This window comes from Sorex fumeus, unplaced genomic scaffold, assembly GCF_029834395.1.
Source record: "Sorex fumeus unplaced genomic scaffold, SorFum_2.1 ptg000265l, whole genome shotgun sequence".
Taxonomy (NCBI): Eukaryota; Metazoa; Chordata; class Mammalia; order Eulipotyphla; family Soricidae; genus Sorex; species Sorex fumeus.
Window position 1 is genome coordinate 14,617,423 of NW_026606322.1, and position 22,195 is coordinate 14,639,617.

Genomic DNA, 22,195 nt, shown 5'->3' on the forward strand with positions numbered 1-22,195 from the left:
GATTGTAAAACCCTGATTTCTGCCTAGGAATACAGATCTTGATGGCACCAAACATAAAAATAAACAGATAAACCCACCTGCACTAATAGATGAAGACAAAGCCCTGAGAATTCCTAGCACAATTATTTTCTAAAGACCCTGATGAAGACTTCAAAGAAAAAAATTCAGAACCAAGGAGAAAGAAAAGGAAAAAGTCAGAATTTTCCCACAGTATGGCTTATAGTCCTCCCCCAGGCACCAGTGGAAGTGATTTGTGAGCACAGGGCTGGGTGTAAGTCCCGAGCACAGGTATGTAGGGTTAAAAAATATAAGGCTAACAAACTGAATGCAGGAACTTAAGATCAAATCAATGAACTCAAGGAAATGGTTGATGAAACATCGAAAGAGAACAGTGGATCCTTTTCTGTTTCATAAGCATGATGTTTGGGTGTTTTCACACTTGTGTGACATGTACCTCCCTTAAATCTTGTTATGCACTTGGCACATTACCCATCTGATGTGATAAAAAGAAAATAACATAAAGAATAATTTTTAAATTAAAAAAATATTCAAGATTTATTGGATAGTGTCAAGTATTGGCATCATGAGAGAAGGAAAAGTGAGAAAGAGGATAATTTACCACTTGAAGAACAACGAAGAGCTTTCCAAACTGCGAAAGAGAAGGATATGCATGTTCAGGAAGCAAAAATTGTTCCAAAAGAAATAATCCCAAACACACAAGATACATCACACTTTAAATGGCAAAAGTCAAGGAGATAGGGTCCTAGAAGCAGCAAATAAAAACCAAGGAGTCATATATAAAGAAACCCCATAAGATGAGCACAAATTTCTCAACTGAAACTTTATACAGACTAGAAGGGAATAATACAATATATCTATCTTGCATCGAATAAAAAAGAACTTGGTCAAAAGCACTATACAGAGCTAAGTGGTTTTTGTTTGTTTGTTTGTTTGCTTTTGAGTCACACCTGACGATGCTCAGGACTTACTCCTTGCTTCATCCTCAGGAGTCACTCCTGTGGGTTCCGGGGATGCCATATGGGTGCCTGGGATTGAACCCCGGTCAGCCATGTGCAAAGCAAATGCCCTACCTGCTGTACTATTACTCCAACTTTAGCTATGTGTTCATTTAGAATCTAAGGAGAGATAACGAATTTTTCAGATTAACAGTTAAGGAATTCATCGCCAATAAACTGTTAAATTTGCCCCATAGGGTTCCCTGAACACTGCCTAGATCAATCCTGTATGGCATACAGACTCAGGATTAAACCCGAAGCATCATCAAGTGTTGCTCCAAAATTTTTAATTTTTAAAAATATGTTTAAAAAATAAATTGTCTAGCCAGATCAATGCTACAGCAGGTATGACTCTTTCCTTGCATGTGGCAGCCTGGGCTCCACCTCTGGCATCCCCTAAGCCCAGCTAAAATTTTTCCTTAACTTCAAATCACAAGCTTCTCACCTCTAAAGGGCTGGAGCGATAGCACAGTGGTAGGGCTTTTGCCTTGCACACAGTCAACATGGCCGACCCAAGTTCGATTCCTCTGCCCCTCTCCGAGAGCCTGGCGAGCTACCGAGAGTATCTCGCCCACACAGCAGAGCCTGGCAAGCTACCTGTGACGTACTCGATATGTCAAAACAGTAACAAGAAGTCTCATGATGGAGACATTACTGGGCCCGCTCAAGCAAATTGATGAACAATGGGAGGACTGTGACTGTGACTGTGACTCACCTCTATAGCTCGGCATGGTTTCTCATCTTCAGGGTTAGGATAAATATGTAAATAGAGAATAAGATGAAATTCAGGTAAGTCTTCAATCAGTTCTTAATACATTCAATGATTCATCCTTTCATTAATGTATTCAAATAGATAGATACTAAACTATGTGTGTGAAATTCATGTGAATATATAAATATTAATTAATTCAATAAGCATGTTGAATTGCAATTCATAACCAAACTTTTTAAAGATACCAATGATACAACAAAATGAACTAAATGCATGACCTTGTTTTATTATAAAGCACACATTATAATAAAAGATACAGTAAGAACAGAAATATATAAAATGTTGTCTGATGAGTTATGAAGAAAACAATGTGATGATACAAATGACCTACAAAATGATGATCATGGAGGATATCTATGAAGAGGTCATTTTACCCTGAGATGTTAATGACAATAGTGAAACCATATGCAAAGATAGAGCAAAAAAAAAGATCAAACATCAAAGACAACAAACTTGGCATTTAGGATGATCAGAATGTAGGTAAGAGTGGCTAGATCTAATTATTTATTAGAGCAAAATGTTTAGTAATGTGGGGAGATAAAAATAGTGAATAGGACAGAATATTACTGCAAGTAACATGAATTTTTAAGGAACCATATGAACTAGATAATAATAGTACAAGAGGTAAAGCACTTGCCTTGTGTGTTTCTAATGGCTAAATGTCAGTTTCACTCTACAGTTAACTATTTTTTAAGTTTACTCATTTATTAGCAACCAATCTATGAAATGCAATGTTAATTATTCTTCCTACCCAGAACAGAATATCTGAAATCAACATTTCCTGACTTTTATTTTTCTCATTATTTTTAATTTATTTATTTACTTATTTTTATTAGTGAATCACTGTGGGGTACAGTTACAAACTTACGAATGTTTGTGTTTGCATTACAGTCCTACAATGATGTTTACCCATCCCTCCACCAGTGCCCATTCTTCCCCACCAATGTTCCCAGCATACCTCCCACCACCCCACCCTGCCTCAGCTGCAGGGCGTTCCCTTTTGTTCTCTATCCTTTTGGGTGTCGTGGTTTGCAATAGAGATATTGAGTGGGCCATCGTGTTCATACATTTAGCTTTTTAATATCATCTATTTCTAGTATTTCTGTTTCAGTCTATTGTGAAGGAGTGTACTATTTCTGCATATCTAATGTGTTTAAGCTTCAGGAGACCTTATTTTGTTCATTAGTTTGTGCTTGATCTGTGCAGACTGCTTCAGCCCTATTATACTCTTCCTCCATAGACGTACCTTGAAGTCTGGATTTCACTATAAATCATAGAGGTCCAAGTTCTTGATCTTAATTTTTATTAGATTCTTACTGAAAGTCAAAGAATTCAGATATTTATTAGAAAGGTGTAATCTATGGTGGATATTAATAAAAGCTTTACTGTGTTTGCTCATATTATCTGTGAGGTCAGAGACTACTCTTGATATTCAATTTATTATGCTTTTTCAATGTTTCTGAGGAGTTAAAGATAAAATTCATAAATTCACATTCTTCACTTTGCAGCAATAAATTTTACTATTTAGCTATTTTACTATTACTACTATTTACTAGTAATACTAGTATACTATACTAGTATACTATACTATACTAGTAATGCTAGTAATACTATTACTACTATTTACTATTACTACTAAATAAATTTTACTATTTAGCTATTTTACTATTTGAGTAATTGTATATAAGCAAAAATGGTGGTGGCATTTATTTGATAACAGATCTTCAATTATTGCATGCAGCTGACCCAGGTTCGATTCCCAGCATCCCACATAGTCTCCTTACCACCGCCAGCAGTAATTTCTGAGTACAGAGACAGGAGTAATACTTTTTCACTATATCCCATCATTGTCTTTGGGCTTGGACGGTTTTCTCTTATAGGTCTGCTGTGAATCTAACAGGTGCTCCTTTGTATGTGATTTCCTTCTTTGACCTTGCTGCTTGCAGTATTGTGTCTCTACCCATGGCACCATCATTCTGACCATGATATGGCTTGGAGTGTTTTTATTAGGATCTCTTTTAGATGTCACCCTTCTGGGTCATTGGATCTGGGTGCCTGCATTCTCTAACTCTGGGAAATTTTCAAGCAATGATTTCTTTAATTGTGGCTTTTACATTTGAGTGGTCTCCCTGTCCTTCTGGTACTCTAATCATTCTAATGTTGTTCCTCTTGGAGTCATCCCCTAGTTCTCTGATTCACCTTAGAGCAATTTTTAGATCTTTTTTCATTTTTTGTTGTTCTCTGTTTGATTTCTGTTGCTCATCTTCAAGCTCACTAGTTCTGTCTTCAGCTGTAGTCATTCTACTGCTGAGGGGACCCACTGAGTTTTTAATTTCCTCTACCGAATTCTTTCTTATGACACTTCTTTTAGTAGCTTTCTTATTTCTGCTCACATTTCTTCCTGTATTTTCTCGACTCTCCATTCTACTGTTTCTCTCATTTCTTCCTTTAATTTTCTGGAATTCTGCTCCATTGATTCTTTGAATTCCTTGAACATCCTCAGCATTGCATCTCGGAATTCTTTATCAGAGAGATCGTATTTTTGGGTAGTCCCTGTTGAGGATTTGGGACTCTTTTCTTCGTCCTCTCCTCATAGTGGAGATTTCACTTGTTTCCTCATACTGTTGTGGTTGTATAGAGGTAAAACCTTCAAGTTCACTATCACTATTCCCTCTTATTGTGGGAAAGGAATCTGAATAAGGTCGGTGGATGGTGGTTACCCTTTTCCACTTCTAGAATATGTCCTTCCTCTCAGACATTTTTCTGTGGCTTACGATTGGCATCTAGTGAAGTGTTGGAAAAAGTGCTCTTTTATATTGGGCTTGAGCAGCTTCTTGCATACACTGGTCTTTTGTTGGAATTGAAGTAGGCTGGTGGATTATTGTTGTATTGTGTTTGAGGCAGGCAGGAGTTTTCCCACAGAATTAGGTGATAAGGATTGGGATGTGAATGGAGATTGCTGGGAGTGGGAAATATAACTCCAGCCATGTGAGTAGCCGCTGGCCTCAAAGAAGGCCACGCCCACTTTTGAGAAGGCCACATCCCTGCAGTGGAGACCACACCCCCAGCCTCTCCTGATGCTAGTCCACAGGCGTGGGCCCAAGGGCCTGTGCACAGGAAAGGTGGGGACTGGGCGGGCGCTAGGCAGAACTCCTGCAATGACCTCGGAGATGTTTGGGTGGCAGGCAATCAGGAGCTGGGGCGGAAAGGGACGGGGTGCACTGATGGACTCACCTGTGCACAGGAAAGGCATCTGGGTGGGCACGCTCAGTCAAACTCCGGCAGTGCCCTCACAAATTTATTCTTTTCTCAATGCTTTAGAAAGTGTTTTCTAAATGTATCACAACCATGTTTATCACCAAAATTTAGATAATTCTTTTGTTTTCCCCGAGTTCAAATTATGTACTTTTCCCTTCAAAGAATGTACATGAAAGCTCAGGATAGAAAGCCTCAGGCTCCAATCCAGTCTCATGTCAGGAAGTCCCATTGTCTGATGTCAGTTCTAATTTTCAGAACCCAAAAATGCACAGACACTAATGCAGCCATGCAATATTGCTGAACACACTCTTCATATTGAAACCAATGAATGAAACAACCAGACTTCACTGACCTTATACATTCATATATTTCAGTCCACTGGATAGAGTGGAGGAGTGGATCAGAAAACGAAGTCCACTTTCTGCTTACAGGAAAAGCATCTAACATCATAGGATAGATACAGGCTTAAAGTGAAAGGAGGAAAGACAATAATTCAAGCCATTGGTAAATAGAAAAAAGCTGGGAGAGCCATACCTATATGAGACAAAACAATATTCAATTGAAAGAAAGTAATTAGGTATGTATACTACTTATTAGATACGGGAACAATAGATAAAGAAGTTCTAATTTTAATTAACATATACTCACCAAATATAGGATCTGCAAAGTTTATAAGGCTGTTGCTTGCAAACCTAAAAACATATGGCTGGAAACACAATAGCACTGTAGGACTAGAACACTGCACTGTCAACACCGGACAGATCAGATAGACAGAGTGTCAGTAAAGGCATAAGAGGATCAAATGAAGAACTAGAGGAATGGGGGCTACCAGTTATATGCAGGACCGTAAGTCCTCAGAAAAGCCAAATATACATTCTGCTCTAGTGCACACAGAACATTCTTTGAATAGATCACATATTAGGTCATTGACAAACATACATAAACTCACAAACATAAAAATCATACCAAGTATCCTATCAATTCACAATGCCACAGATTTAGAAATTAATCATAAATAGAAGATGTGGAGAAACTTTTATACCTAAAGACTAAACAGCATTCTAATAAACAACAGCCAAAGAGGGAATCAAGGAAGAGATTAAAAAAATTTCTTTGAGACTAATAATAATAAAGAAACTATCAAAACCTATGAGACACATAAAATGCCAACTTAAAGGGAAATTTATAAAAATACAGGCCTAAATTAAGGAAAAAGATAAAATCAATAACCTAATGCACATTCCAAACATCTGGAGGACCAACAAAAAATTAATCCAGAGACTAGCAGAAGGAAGGAAATAATAATAATTTAAATAAGGAGTATAAATCAATGAAATCTAAAGTAATACAAAAAAAATCAATGAAACTAGTAGCTGGTTCTTTGAAAGAATAAATAAACAAACCTTTTGCTAGACTAAGGAGGGAAAAAGGAGAAAGTAGTCAAATAAATAGGATCAGAAATTGAAGGGGGAATATTACAACAGAACCCATAGAAATCCAACATATCATGAAAACTTACTATGAACAGCTCTACTCAGGAAAGCTAGAGAATTTAGAAGAAATGGACAAATTCTTAGTAACATGTTATCTCCAAAAAGTTAGTGAAGAGGCCATAGAAAACCTTAATAACTCAGTCACAAGCAAGAATATCAAAATAATCTCCAACAAAAGATAAATCCTGGTGAAGATGGGTTTACTGATGAGTTTCATAATAAACGAGTCAAAGAAGATTTACTGATGTTAATCTTTAAGTACTTCCAGAATATCAAATAAACAGTAATCTTTACTATCACCTGTATGAAGCTAGAGTTACACTTGATGCCCAAAGCAGATAGAGATATTTCTAAAAAACAAAACTTCAGACAAATCTGCTAAATAAACATCAATGCAAAAATTCTTTTTTTTTGTTTGCTTTTTGGGTCACACCCGGCAATGCACAGGGGTTACTCCTGGCTCTGCACACAGGGGTTACTCCTGGCGGTGCTCAGGGGTCCATATGGGATGCTGGAAATCGAACCCGGAACTGCTGCTTGCAAGGCAAATGTCCTACCCACTGAGCTATCGCTCCAGCCCCCCAAAAATTCTTTTTTCTTAAATGTAGGAGTACTGCTATTTATTCAGCCACTGATTAGCTGATTGAATTGGGCATGAACTCCACCTTACATTTTTTTTCATTTCTTATAATTTTATTTATTGAATCACTGTGAGAACAGTCACAAAGCTTTCAGGTTTAATCTCGGTCATACAGTGAAATACCTGTACCTTCACCAGTGCCCATTCTCCACCACCCAAAACCCCTATCCCTCACCCTCCCTCTACCTGTGGGGCAGATGATTTCCACATCACTGTCTCTCTACTTTGATCACATTCAATATTTTGACACCAGACCCGCCATTATTATTTGGGATTTTACGCCCACACTCAGATCTGCTGAAAAGGCAATAGTAGACAGTTTGTTTCCTATTGCTGGTTTTGAATAACATATCATGCTGTGTGGCTGCAGTAGTGGCCATGCGATTTTGAAATTCTGAAATTTTAACACTTAAATCTGGAGGAATTTCTGCCCAACCCTACTGGGTTCTGAGATTTGTTCCTGAGTCTCTGGGATCATGGCCATTAAGCAGCTTGATCAGGAGCCAGAAAGGCTGTTCATGGGTGGTGACTCAGGGTCTCATTGGGACAGGGAGGAAAGGGCTCCCTCCCATGAGGACACTCATGTCTTGTCACTGAGGGCCCAAACCTAACTGCCCAGTGGCCTCAGAAGGACGGTGGCCACCAAGCCGCTTATGGGGAATAGGCAGAAGGACAACAACCTTTCGCCCCTGGGGTGGCCAGGCAACAGTAACCTGCGGATCCAGAGGCATTTCTGCCAAAAGCCAATGGGTTCTGAGATTTGTTTCTGAGTCTCTGGAATCATGGCCATTATGCAGCTTGATCAAGAGGCATAGAGGCTGTTCATGGGCGGCGACTCGGGGTCTCGGTGGGGTGGGGAGGAAAGGCCCGGCTCTACCCCATGAGGCCTCATGTGTCTTGTCACTACAGGCCCAGAGTGTCCAGGGGCCTCCGGAGGATGGTGGCGTAGCACCAGGGGGAACAAGCCAAGGCACGAAATCTATTGCCACCTGGGGTGGCCCTGTGCCAGTGACCTACTGCAGGGACCAGACACATTTCTGCCAAAAGCCTTTGGATTTCAAGATTTGTTTCTGAGTATTTGGGATCACGGCCATTAAGCAGTTTGATCAGGAACCAGAAAGGCCATGTCTCCAATTATTTAGCTGAGCCCCAGGTGGTTTGTGGGTATGTCTCCCACATACCTAACTTTTGGCCGTTTACTTTCTTGGTAAACTTTGCCCCAAGTGTTTGGGGTGTGGCCAAAGGTACAGCATCAATTTTGGGGTATCTGGAAGTCTGAATGTGCCATCAGGCTACTGATGCACTCGCATCACAGGTACAGATTGACCTGCTGGCGACATCATAACCCCACCCAAAAATATTCTTAATAAAATCTTAGCAAACTAAATCCACCAGATTCCAAAGGAATTATACACCATGAGCAAATGATATTTATCCATGGATGCAAGAATGGTTCAATATGTACAATTAACATGATACACCACATCAGTAAAAGGAAAGATAAAAATCATATGATCATATCAATCAATGCAGAGAAATCATCTGACAAGGTCCAACAGCCATTCATAGTAAAAACCCTCAACAAAACAGGAGTGGAAGGAACCTTTCTCAAGATAGTAAAGACTATCTATAAAAATTCACAGCAAATATTATTCTTAATGGTACAAAATGGAAAGCATTCCCACTGAGACCAGATACAAGAAAAGGGTGTGAACAGTTTCCTTTCTTACATAACAGTGCGTAGAAGTCCTAGCAACAAAAAATCAGATAAGAAAAGAAAATCAAAGGGGTCAAAATGGAAACAAAGAAGTCAAATGTTCTCTATTTGCAGATGGCATGATATTATATATAGAAGACCGAAAAGAGTCCACAAAAAATTTTTAGATACAATAAACAAAGAGCAAAGTGGCTGACTACAAAATCAATGCACAAATATCACCGACATACTTATAAATAATAAATCATAAGAGAAATAGATGAAAGAATCTATCACATTTAAATTAGTTTCCAAAAACATAATGTATCTAGAAATCAACTTAACAAAAGAGGTAGGGTCTATACCATGAAAACTTCAAAAGAATTTAAGAGGAAATAGAAAAGGACCTAGACCATCCTTGGTTCCAAAACATAGGCAGGAAAAGGAAAGATAATGAGGGCAGCGTGAGGGGAGAAGAGACAGATGGAAGAAACAGGGGTAAGGGTCAAGGTACATCTGTGATCTTAAGGGATGATAGAGCTAAATATTCAAATCACAGAATAAACACACACTGAAATCATGAGACGCAAACTTAATAACCAAGCTTAAAAGATGCCTGTCAATCTATCTGCCTGGGACAGATAGATTGGGTGTGGGAGAGAGAATCTAGAGACACTGGTAAAAGGAAGTTGACACTAGCAGAAAGATCACTGATGGAATTGCATGTCAAAAACCCAACTATAAATAATTTTATAATTTAATGTGCTTTAATGAAATAAAATTTGGAAAAAATAATACAAATAAATTTATAAATTAACATATAGATGATTCTCGGATCTGAGCAACTTGCGGCAGAGATGGCCCTGGATTTTGCAAAAGGCCTTCTCTGCTGGGCTGCTCCAGATGAGGGAGGGTGGGAGGGTGGGGGGTGGGGGAACTGAGAGTGTGTTGTTCCTCCACCTAACCCCTAAGAGCTTTAACAGGCATCATTTTCTAGAAGCCAGCGAGAAGAACCATGTACGAGTTTTCGGTGATGGCAAATCCCAAGGCTCTCGGACGAGTGGGCCGTCCTTCCCCCACCCGGATGGGACTTTGCAATGATGTCACATCTGCCCACTGTCTATTTAAGCTCCCATGTGGCCAAGATCCAGAGACGCACAAATGAATCTCTCATTCAATGATCCTGCATTGGGTTGGAGATTCTCACGGTGCCTCAACACTGGGGAAACTTTGCTTAGTTCTGAGCTGACTACAACTGGAAAAAAAAATCTGTTGGGTGGAGCTCATTTATCTCCTATATGGTTTCTCCCAGCCCAGTCTAGGACAACTGAATGCTTTCTCTGCTGACACTCAATACTAGCCCTATTTAAGTTAAAATTGAAATTTTTAAAAACCTGTAAATTCAGTGCCCCTGCTTTGAGAACCTGTGCCCACACCCAAGGAAAGCTTCCCTCAGCCAGTAGCTGGTCATAGTTGGAGATCTGTCCATCTTGTCAATCTTCTTCATTTAATATGTTTAAACTAGTATAAAGTAAAAAAATCAATTATTTGTATTAGTCAGACATAATGGCAAAAAAAGACTTGTCATAAGTTTGCCAGTCAGAACTAAAGGGAAAGTACAACTCTTCTCATCATGTTAAGTTTTTACTTCCTTGTTCTTTATCGCCATAGTTGACCTTTAAATATTTTAGTTTCTTCAGACATACTCATTTTTCTTTTCCCTCTAACTTTTGTGAATAGTTATGCTGTTCAAACAATTGCTCTAAACAAGATAAACATTTTTTAATCTCTTTCTCCATATTCATATTCAGATAACAAAATTTCTGCCAGATGAGTAGATTAAGAAGATGAAACAAGATATAGCTACAAGAAAATGGAATCCTGACATTTGCAAAAGCATATATGGATCTAGAAGTCATAATGCTTAATAAAATAAGTGTGTTATAGAAAGATAAACCCTGTATTATTTCACATATATGTGATATGTGAAGATACAAAACAGAAATTAATTAAATAAAGCCCAAATGCACTTAAACTTTTGGCATTAAAGCTCTTTATTTGAAGAAAATTTGGAGAAACTAAAGAGATTAATTAAATGACCATTCAGTGTTCATGGAAGATATAAGAAAAAGACTCAAGTTTGTGAAAAATAATACTTCATTTATATACATTATATATATCATCTAGGTATTCATAGTAAGTTTCTGTGGAGGCAAATATTTTCAACTAATAAATTTGCAGATAACTGAGAAGTTAATATACATCAGTTTGAAAATATAATATTGAACAGGAAAAAATTAATTGCAATCAGAAATAAAGTGGGAAAAGTAGTAGAAAAATTAGGTAAAAAGAGTCGATTGTATGAAGGATAATTTGGACCTCTAGTAGTAAACTTAAAATTAAATTTATTATACATATATGCTTGTATACATATATATATGCATGTATGTGTAATGATTCATAAGATTCCTAACACCAGCATATAAAGACACTACCTCCACTACCCAGCTGTTGCCACACTTCAGGACGCTATCCGGACCCGCGCGCTGCAAAGCGGCTGCACGACACATCATAAGACACTAAATACCCAGCTTCCGGAATTGTCGTACCATATTTGATAGGGTTCAAATATGGTAACACCTACAAGGGTGATTAGAGGTCGCCCCAAAAACCTCTATCCCTCTCGGAAAGACTGGCAAGCTACTGAGAGTATTCCGCCCGCACGGAAGAGCCTGGCAAGCTATCCGTTGTGTATTCGATATGCCAAAACCAGTAACTACAACTGGTCTCATTCACCTGACACTGAAGGCTTCACCGACATGGCAGCACTGAGAAGGATGAGAAAGGAGAGGCTGACAAAATCTCAAGGCCGTCCTAGGCTGCCACAATGAAGGAAGACAAAAATGATCATCTGTACTTTCAATGCATGTACGCTAGCATCAGATTCATCCATCAAGGACCTGATGGTACAAGCGCGAATGATCAAGTACGACATCATTGGTCTGACCGAGACAAGAAGGCACGAATCTCACCATGCTGTTTTCAACACTGGAGAAGAATTGTTCCTTGGAACATGCAATAAAAGAGGTGTTGGAGGCGTCGGTGTCATTGTCAACACAAACTTGGCAAAGAGCATTGATTCATTTGAATGCCTAACAACCCGAATCGGACATTTACATTTGAATAGATGTGGCTCACTGCCTGCAGTTTCTATCTTCGTTGTCTACCCACCAACATCTCATTATGATGAAAGAGAAATCGAGAAGTTCTACATGGAGCTGGAGAAGTTCTATAAAGAAGACCACACCTTCTACAAGATCATTGTGGGTGATTTTAATGCCAAGATAGGACCAAGAAGATCAGCTGAAGAACTTCACATCAGGACCCATGGCCTAGAATGGAACGAACAGGGTGAGAGACTGTCTGAGTTCATCATGTCGACCAGGACCATCCATGGTAACTCACAGTTCCAGAAGGCAGAATCTAAACGTTGGGCATGGGAGTCTCCCGGTGGACGATTCCACAACGAAATAGATCACATCATATTCAATCGATGGTTTTGCCTGACCGATGTCGCTGTTGTCCCAAAATTTCGAATGGGATCGGACCACCGTCTCCTTCATGCAAAATTCTACTTCACAGAGCGGGGAGAAAGGGCTGCAAAGTTCAGAAAGAGAACTCCCACAACGACCACCAACTGGGAATTCTTTGGCACTATTGCGGCAACATGGGAAGATGCCATTGTTGACAACATCGACGAGGAATAGGATCGACTGGTTCACCTCCATCAATGTGCGAGGAACGCCATGAGAGAGATAGCCACAAAAAAAACCTGTCTTCGAAAACTCTTGAGCTAATTCGCCAGCGTGGATTGGCGCATGCCTCAGGCAACCACAAGCTAACGTCTGAGCTCGCAAAGCAGTGCAGAGATGCGATCAAGGAAGACCTCAAAGAGAGAAGAGCAGAAGTACTGGTAGATGCGGCAGAAGCTGGGAAAAGTATTCGTTACGCCCACCTGTCCTTCGCCAACTACAAGACCAAGATGACTGCCCTCCGATATCCTGATGGATCCATCACATCCTCCAGAACAGCAATGGAGAAGATTATCCATGACTTCTACTCAAATCTCTTCGATAGCCATGTCCACTTGCCGACATACCAAATTCCACAGGATGGGTATGTCGTTCCCAACGTTCTCCCTTCCGAAATCCGACACGCCATTTCGTCGGTAAAGAAACAAACAGCACCCGGTCCAGACAAGGTCAGACCTGAACACCTGAAGAACCTGCCGTCAGTACTCATCAATACGCTGGCTCGGCTCTTCACTCGCTACCTGTCTGAATGCAAGGTTCCATCCCAATGGAAAACCAGCAGGACCGTACTACTGTTCAAGAAGGGAGACATCCATGACATTGGCAACTATCGCCCGATCTGCCTATTGTCTGTCATCTACAAGTTGTTCACTTGAATCATCCTAAATAGGATTGGCAGAACACTAGATGAAGGACAACCATGCGAGCAAGCCGGGTTCCGCAAAGGATTCAGCACCATCGACCATATCCACACAATAACCAAACTCATTGAGGTTTCTCGGGAGTTCAAGATGCCGCTCTGTTTAACGTTCATTGATTTAAAGAAGGCCTTCGATTCTGTTGAGACAGAAGCGATCATTGAAGCCCTAGCCAATCAGGGCATTCAAGCCCAATACATCAAGATCCTCCGTGAGCTGTATTGCGTATTCACTACCAGGATCTCACCATTCTACAAAGAAGTGATCGTTGATGTCAGGAAAGGGGTTCGGCAGGGTGATACCATTTCACCGAAACGCTTTAGTACCACCCTCGAGAACATCATGCGACGACTGGAATGGGAAGGAATGGGAGTGAAGATAGATGATCGGCAATTACACCACCTCCGCTTTGCTGATGACGTTGTTTTAATAACACCAAACATCAGCCAAGCGGCACAAATGCTGGCCGACTTTGACCGAGAGTGTGGAAAGGTAGGACTACAGCTGAATCTTATGAAGACAATGTTTATGAGAAACAGCCTCGTTCCTTATGCCCCATTCGCTCTCAACGGAACGACCATCTCCGAATGCAACAGCTATGTGTACCTAGAAGGTCAAGAAGTCAACATGACAAATGACCTGGCACCCAAGCTGTGCAGGAGGAAGAGAGCGGCTTGGAACGCCTTCAAGAACGTCGAAGAAATAGCTAAGAGGACGAAGAACCTCCGGCTCCGGGCACATCTCTTTGATTCCACTGTTCTTCCTGCATTAACATATGCCTCAGAGACCTGGGCCCTTCGCAAACAGGATGAGAATGCTATTCAGGTCTCCCAAAGAAGAATAGAAAGAGCTATGCTTGGAATATCACGGTTCCCTCAAATGAGAGAAAAAATCCGGAGTTCCAACATCCGTCGACAATCAAGAATCAGGGACGCTGTCTCATTTGCCAAGGTGTCAAAAATCAGATGGGCTGGTCATGTAATGAGATTTAAAGACGACCGCTGGACTAGAGCTGTTACTGACTGGATTCCACTGGATGTCAAAAGACCACGTGGCCACCCACCTACCAGATGGTCAGACTTCTTCGTGAAGATCATGAACGATCGGTTTGAGGCTCTTCATGATCCCAGAGCGAACAGATGCCATTGGGCTACACTAGCATGCAACAGGGACAAATGGAGACGTTACTGGCGCCCGCTCGAGCAAATCGACGACTAATGGGAAGTTAAGTGATTAAGTGATTATGGTGTAATCTTAAAATCCATAATATATGTCAATATTTATCATTTTTCACTACTCAATAGTTCAGTCTGATTCAAGTTTTTCTGCTACTTTCTGGATAATTTGTTACCTTTGTAGTTCATTCCAATTATAGTTACATACATTCTTGCTTTCTGTTTTCCATTTTGCTCTCATTATATCATTATTCTGCTAACATTTTACTAATAACTTTTCATCAAAATCAGAATATATGTAATATCTACAACATGGATCACAAGCCCTCTGTGATATGATAATATGATAATAATAATTATCTCTATAAATTTAAGTTTATCATTTATAGCCCACACCAACATATAATTTTTTCTCCCAATATTTTTCTTGACTTCATACTAAATTAATTTAGATCAAATTCAGATATTACTTTCTCATAAATTATTTCTCAGAAACACTATATAATATAGTGTGCTTCTTTCCTTTCTAACCAAATGCATTTTTAATAAATTTTAACATCTAAGTGATTAACTTACTTTGACTTTCAAAAAAGAAAAACATTTCTCTTTCATACTTAGGTTATTCATTTCTAAAGCATAAACAGTTGAGATAATGCTGAAAAATATTTATTACTTTTAAAACTTTCCATTGAAAAGTAACTTGTTATAGAACAAAGGACTTACAAACAATATATTCAATGTGTTTAATGCAAATTTGAAACAGGACATATCTGTATTTTTAAATATTATTTTCTTATATTTAAAAGTAGCATTAGCTTATAAGACCTTATACATTGATCACTTGATCACTTGACGACTTGATACCCCATTATTCATCGATTTACTCAAGCGGGTGCCAGTAATGTCTCCATTCATCCCTGTTGCGTGCTAGCATGCCTCAATGGCATCTGCTCATTGTAGGAACATGTAGAGCCTCAAACCGATCACTCAGGGTCTTGATGAAGAAGTCTGACCATCTTGTAGGTGGGTGTCCATGCGATCTTTTGACATCCCATGGAATCCAGTCATTAATGGTTCTAGTCCAGCGGTCATCTCTAAACCTCATTATATGTCCAGCCCATCTGATTTTTGATGCCTTGGCAAATGATACAGTGACCCTGATTCTTGAGTGTTAATGGAGATCAGAACTTCGGATTCTATCTCTCATTTGAGTGAAGCATTATACTCCAAGCATAGCTCTTTCGATTCCTCTTTGAGGGAACCGCATAGCATTCTCATCCTGTTTTCGTAGGGCCCAGGTGTCTGAGGCATATGTTAATACAGGAAGAACAGTGGAATTGAAGAGATATGCTCGGAGCTGGAGTTACTTTGTCCTCTTAGTTATTTCTTCAATGATCTTGAAGGCATTCCAAGCCGCTCTCTTCCTCCTGCGTGACTCAGGTGCCAGGTCATTCATCATGTTGATTTCTCAACCTAGGTATATATAACTGCTGCATTTGGAGATGGTGGTTCCATTGAGAGTGAATGGAACATCAGGAACAAGACTTTCTCATGAACACTGTCTTTGTGAGATTCAGTTGTAATTCAACCTTTCCACACTCACGGTCAAAGTCAGCCAGCATTTGTGCTGCTTGGCTGATGTTTGGTGTTATTAGAACAATGTCATAAGCAAAGCAGAGGTGGTGTAGTTGTTGATCATCTATCTTCACTCCCATTCCTTCCCATTCCAGTCATCACATAATGTTCTTGAGGGAGGCACTGAAGAGCTTTGGTGAAATGGTATCACCCTGCCAAACCCCTCTCTTGACATGGATGATTGCTTCTTTGTACAATGGTGAGATCCTGGTAGTGAATCCTTAATAAAGCTCACGGAGGATCCTGATGTATTGAGTTTGTATGCCCTCATTGGCTAGGGCTTCGATGACCGCTTCCATCTCAACAGAATCAAAGGCCTTCTTTAAATCAATGAATGTTAAACAGAGCAGCATCTTGACCTCCTGAGAAACCTCAATGAGCTTGGTTATCGTGTGGATATGTCGATGGTGCTGAATCCTTTTTGGAACCCGCCTTGTTCACATGGTTGTCCTTCATCTAGTGTTCTGCCAATCCTATTCAGGATGACTCGAGTGAACATTTTGTAGATGACAGACAATAGGCAGATTGGGTGATAGCTGGCAATGTCATGGATGTCTCCCTTCTTGTATAGTAGTACAGTCCTGCTGGTTTTCCACTGGGATGGAACCTTGCATTCAGACAGATAGTGTGTGAAGAGCCGAGCCAGTGTATTGATGAGTAATGACGGTAAGTTCTTCAGGTGTTCAGGTCTGACCTTGTCTGGGCCAGGTGCTCTTTGTTTCTTTACCGACGAGAAGGTGTGTTAGATTTTGGAAGGGAGAACATTGGGATTGACATATGCATCCTGTGGAATTTGGTATGTGGGCAAGTGGATGTGGCTATTAAAGAGATCTGAGTAGAAGTCATGAATAATCTTCTCCATTGCCCTTCTGGAAGATGTGATAGATCCATCAGGATGTCGGAGGGCAATCATCTTGGTCTTGTAGTTGTTGAAGGACAGGCGGGCATTACAAATGCTTTCCCTGGCTTCTGCCACATCTACCAGCACCGCTGCTCACCTGTCTTTGAGGTCATCCTTGATCGCTTTTCTGCACTGTTTTGCCAGCTCGGATGTTTGCTTGTGGTTGCCACGTTGGTGAATAAGTTCAAGAGTGTTTGAAGAAAGGTTTTTTTGTGTGGTTATCTCTGTCTCTTGGCATTCCTTGCACAATAATGGAGGTGCTGAATCATTCGATCATATTCCTCATCAATGTTGTCAATGACGGCATCTTCCCATGTTGCTGCAACAGAGCCAAAGAGCTCCCAGTTGATGGTCATTCTGGAGGTTCTCTTCTTAAACTTTGCATTCTTTTCTCCCTGTTTTGTGAAGTAGAATTTTGCATGAAGGACACGGTGGTCCGATCCCATTTGGAATTTTGGGACAACAGCAACATCGGTTAGGCAAAATCGCTGATTGAATATGATGTGGTCTATTTTATTGTGGAACCCTCCACCGGGAGACTTCCATGACCAACGTTTAGATTCAGTCTTTTGTAACTGTGAGTTACCATGGATGGTCTTGGTTGACATGAAGAACTCAGACAGTATCTCACCCTGTTCGTTCCATTCTAGGCCAATGTGGAGTTCATCGGCTGATCTTCTTGGTCTTATCTTGGCATTAAAATCATCAATGATTATCTTGTAGAAGGTGTGGTCTTCTTTATAGAACTTCTCCAGCTCCATGTAGAACTTTTCAATTTCTCCTTCACCATAATCGGATGTTGGTGCATAGACAACAAAGATAGAAACTGCCGGCAGTGAGCCGCATCTATTCAAGATTAATCAACCGATTCAGGTTGTTAGGCATTCAATGAATCAATGCTCATGGCTAAGTTCATATTGACAAGTATACCAACACCACAGATGCCTTTTTTGTCACATGTTCCAAGGAACAGTTATTCTCCAGTGTCGAAAATGGCATGATATGATTGATGTCTTCTCGTTTCAGTCAGATCAATGATGTCTTACTTGATCTTTCACGCTTGTCCTCGATGGATGCATCAGATGCCAGCGTGTATGCATTGATAGTACAGACAATCATTTTTGTCTTCGTTTTGGCAGCCTAGTTTGGCCGTGAGATTTTTTTAGCCTCTCCTTCCATATCCTTCTCGACTCTGCCGTATTCAGGGTCAAGGAATAAGATCCATTTTTTTTACTGGATTTGGCATATCAAATATACCACTGATAGTTTGCCAGGCTCTGCCGTGTGGATGGGATATTCAAGGTAACCTGAAAAATAAATAAACATAAATTTAAGAAAAAAAAAGTCATGCAGCCGCATTTGCGGCCGCGCGCTCCCAGGAGCTTGGTGTGATCATCTCTGGATCCTGGCTGTTGTTTGGGTTACACAGCAGTTGGTGGGTTTAACTGTCTAGCTACTGGAAGGTTCAGTGCCAAACCTTGCAGGCTTGGAGATCTTAGCCCCAGGTCCTGCACAGCTGGGTTCCTCTGCCAGTTCCTTTTTGCGTGAGGCTCTTCCAAGCGTGTGAAGAGTGGTTTCAGCATGACTTTGGCTGGGTCCCAGAGGTCTTCAGCTGTCGGGCCCTGGTGAGGACAGTCAGGCACGGGGTTGGAGACACTGCCCAGTTCTTTCCCGGGAGCTTGGTATATATAGCTTTCCCCTATACATTATAGGGGAAAATTTTCACACCTCTTTAAAATATTACTACTCCACAACCATTGATAAAGTACCAACATTTGGTGACATTGTCTACTGGATACTCTCTTGATTTCTAACCCCATTTACTCTTTTCTTTTGGTAACATCAGATACCTGAATTCACAATCTTTTATGTTTAGAGTTGCCTGTCCCCTTGCTTTGTTTTTTGTACTTCATATATAAGTCAGGTCATCCAATATTTATTTTCTCCTGACATATCACATACCATGTATGACTCCATGCTGTTCGGTACATGTTCTATGCTGCAAAGAGTGTGGTTATATTTTCTCTTATATATGAGAATTCTTTTGTGTTTGTGTGTTAAATACACAAATTTCAGCAGTGTTGACTTAGCTAATCATCCTTAGTTACTGGGAGATTTTTTGCATTACCAGCTCTAGAATGGCTGAACTCATCTTGTTTCCAATGGGTGGAGCTTACCTCCTAAATGCTCAACTCTGGTTTGTGGCAATGCACTGAATGTGTTGGCCTATCACAGTCTCTGAGAGTACAACCATAAAACTAAATTGTGAAACCTGTGCATTCAGTGATCCTGCACTGGGTTGGAGATTCTCACTGGTGCCTCAACACTGGGGAAATTTTGCCTAGTTTTGAGCTTGCTGCAACTGCAAATAACAAACAACAACAGCAACAACAAAAATCTGTTGGGTGAGACTCATTTATCTCCCAGCCCAGCCCAAACTGCATGCTTTCTCTGCTGACACTCAACAATTCCTAGTCTTTTTTCCTCTCAGTAATTTAAGTGTAAAACTGAAATTTTGTAAAATCCTCTAAAGCTCAGTCCCTCAGCTTTGTGTACAGATTGAGGTCCTGTGCCCATACCCAAGGAAAGCTTCCCTCAGACACCAGCTGGTCATAGTAGGAGATCTGGCCATCTGATCAATCCCTAACCTTTGGAGAGGGTTCATCTCTAAGATTAATAATCCCTAAAATAGCTTGTGTCAACAGCACAAAGTCCCCACAAGACCCCTGCAAACTACATTCTTTTTCCCTCAATGAATGTATATACTAAAGTTCTGTGAAATCTTGCCTATATAATTGTGAATTAATGTTTTGTGTTTTTAATAAATACATAGGAACATAAATTTTGGGTAATATAATAGATTTTAAAAAAATATTTTAACTATATTTTAAATGATAACAGTTTTTTATATTGATGTCTTTCATGCTGCTTTCATAGTTTTATTGAATTTGGTTAACCTAACTATAATTTTATAGTCCTCACTATAACCAAGGGACTCAAAACTCACCTAATTAGTTCTTGGCTAAATGGAGACTTTCTGTAAATGCTTCAACACATATGTTGCATTAAAAATTTCTTTCCTTTTTTATGATATTGTGTGTTGTCACATAACTTGAATAATGCTTTTTCCCAAATTGTATAAAGGCAGGTAAAATTAGGGCTAGATGCTTCAGTCTATAAATAACAAGTGTCTAATATTCCCACTGATATTGCAACAGAGTAGAGGGGAATGTAAGTTCAAAGAAATTTAGTGGAAAGTTGGAAATGATCACTGTGAACAAGAGCTGAGTGCTGAAAGGAGATAAAGTGATGGACATGGTAACCTCTCAGTATTTGTATTGCAAAACACAATGCCTGAAAGGGGGAGGGCTATAGAGAGAGAAAACAAAAGTGTCTTCTGTAGAGATGTGCTGGAGTGAGGGATTGACAGGAGGGAAGCTGGAGGCATTTGTATACTCGTGGTGGGTAATGTACCTTGGTGATTGACATTACATAGGTGTTGGAACATTACATGACTGAAACTCAATCATGACAAATTGTAGGATAACAATTAATTTGTCCTTTTCTCCCTTGCCACAAGGAGCTTAGGTTTATCAAGTTATACCCATCACAGTGCTCCCGAGTTATTCCCATTCCTTTGTTTATCTGTAACCACTTCTTTATGCTCTCTTTCCAACCAGTTAATTAGTTTTTTCCCTAATCAGAATCTATTAATTTGTAAGGTCAGATCATTCTAGGACACTGAACTTGTATTGTAAGTTAATATTGCCTTTCTCCTCTCCTTATGTTTTTTGAATGTCCAAACAAAACACTGTCCTCCCGTTCATCGATTTGCTCGAGCAGGCCCAGTAACGTCTCCATTTTGAGACTTGTTGTTACTGTGTTTGGCATATTAAATACATCACGGATAGCTTGCCAGGCTCTGCCGTGCGGGCGAGATATGCTCGGTAGCTTGCCGGGCTCTCTGAGAGGGGCAGAGGAATTGAACCTGGCTCGGGCTGGCTGCATGCAAGGCAAATGCCCTATCGCTGTGCTATCTCTCCAGCCCACAATGTCCTTTCTGTATAGATGCAGGAAGAGAGTTAATATTATGCTTTGTAACTTAGGATTTAATTGATTTTGAATATTATTCATTCCCAGGCATCTGCTTTCTCAACTTAAGCCTCAGTTGCCCTCACTTCCTAGAGCCCCCCAAAGCAGGGTCTCAACGAGGGACTGGATGGAACCAGGGCAAGTGGTAAGCTATGAGCTACCCTGACATGGAGATGGGCCAGGCCAGAGTGCCATGATTCTTGACTATTAGTTAGGAGTTTGATCATAGACAAATGCTGTCATGATCCAAAAGTAACGATGAGACTAGGACCCTGCTAGGGATAGGAAAGAATATCTGGTCTGAGCACTGCAGTCTAAGATCAAGATGGCCCTAGGAGAGCAATTCTATAAGCTTAAAGTATTTCTTACTGTGTCCATACAAAATGATTTATATTATGTATGCTTATATGTTTGTTGAACAAGGAGAGGAGAAATCCACCCAAGAGATTACATTCCAGGATGGGTTGATCTGCTAAATGAGAATCTGCCCTAGAAGCGGCTTTCCTCAATAGAAAGAACTCTACCTCTATTGACTGTGACCAAACCTATGTGAAATTGTTATCTATTGTTGGGGTTGGACGGAGCTGTCAGGGTGAGCCCATGTAGACTGCACCGCACAATGGGCAGGAACATAGGGACCCATAAAAATGGGCGATTTTTCTGACTAATGTGTCCTGACTAATTTGAATGAGGCTGAACATTTTCCCCCTTCAACTGCCTTCAGTAAATAATTTCAGTATACTGATTTTAAGAGGCAGTTTTTCTTTTCTCACAGAAACCTGCCTGGTCTTTGACATGCAGATTTCAGGTGCTAGCCAGGCTTCATCTTTGGGATGTAGATTCCAGGCTCTAGCCATATTAGTTTTTGGAATGCAAATCTAAGTGCTCATAGCCTAAGAAAGGTTTGAGTTTTGGTTTTGCATCCTCTTTCTGGAGGCCAAAATTACTGGCCTGCAGATGCTAAGAAACAATGTATGTTTTGCTGCCTCAATGTTCTTTCTGTAACT

At 40.2% G+C, this 22,195-nt stretch overlaps 1 non-coding gene across 1 annotated transcript; it reads left to right on the forward strand.

Annotated features, from left to right (window-relative positions):
- The first annotated feature begins 395 nt into the window (after positions 1–395).
- On the forward strand, positions 396–499 carry LOC130018725 (small nucleolar RNA U13). Its single transcript, XR_008791612.1, has one exon. It is a non-coding gene; the product is annotated as a small nucleolar RNA U13 (small nucleolar RNA).
- The last annotated feature ends 21,696 nt before the right edge of the window (positions 500–22,195 follow it).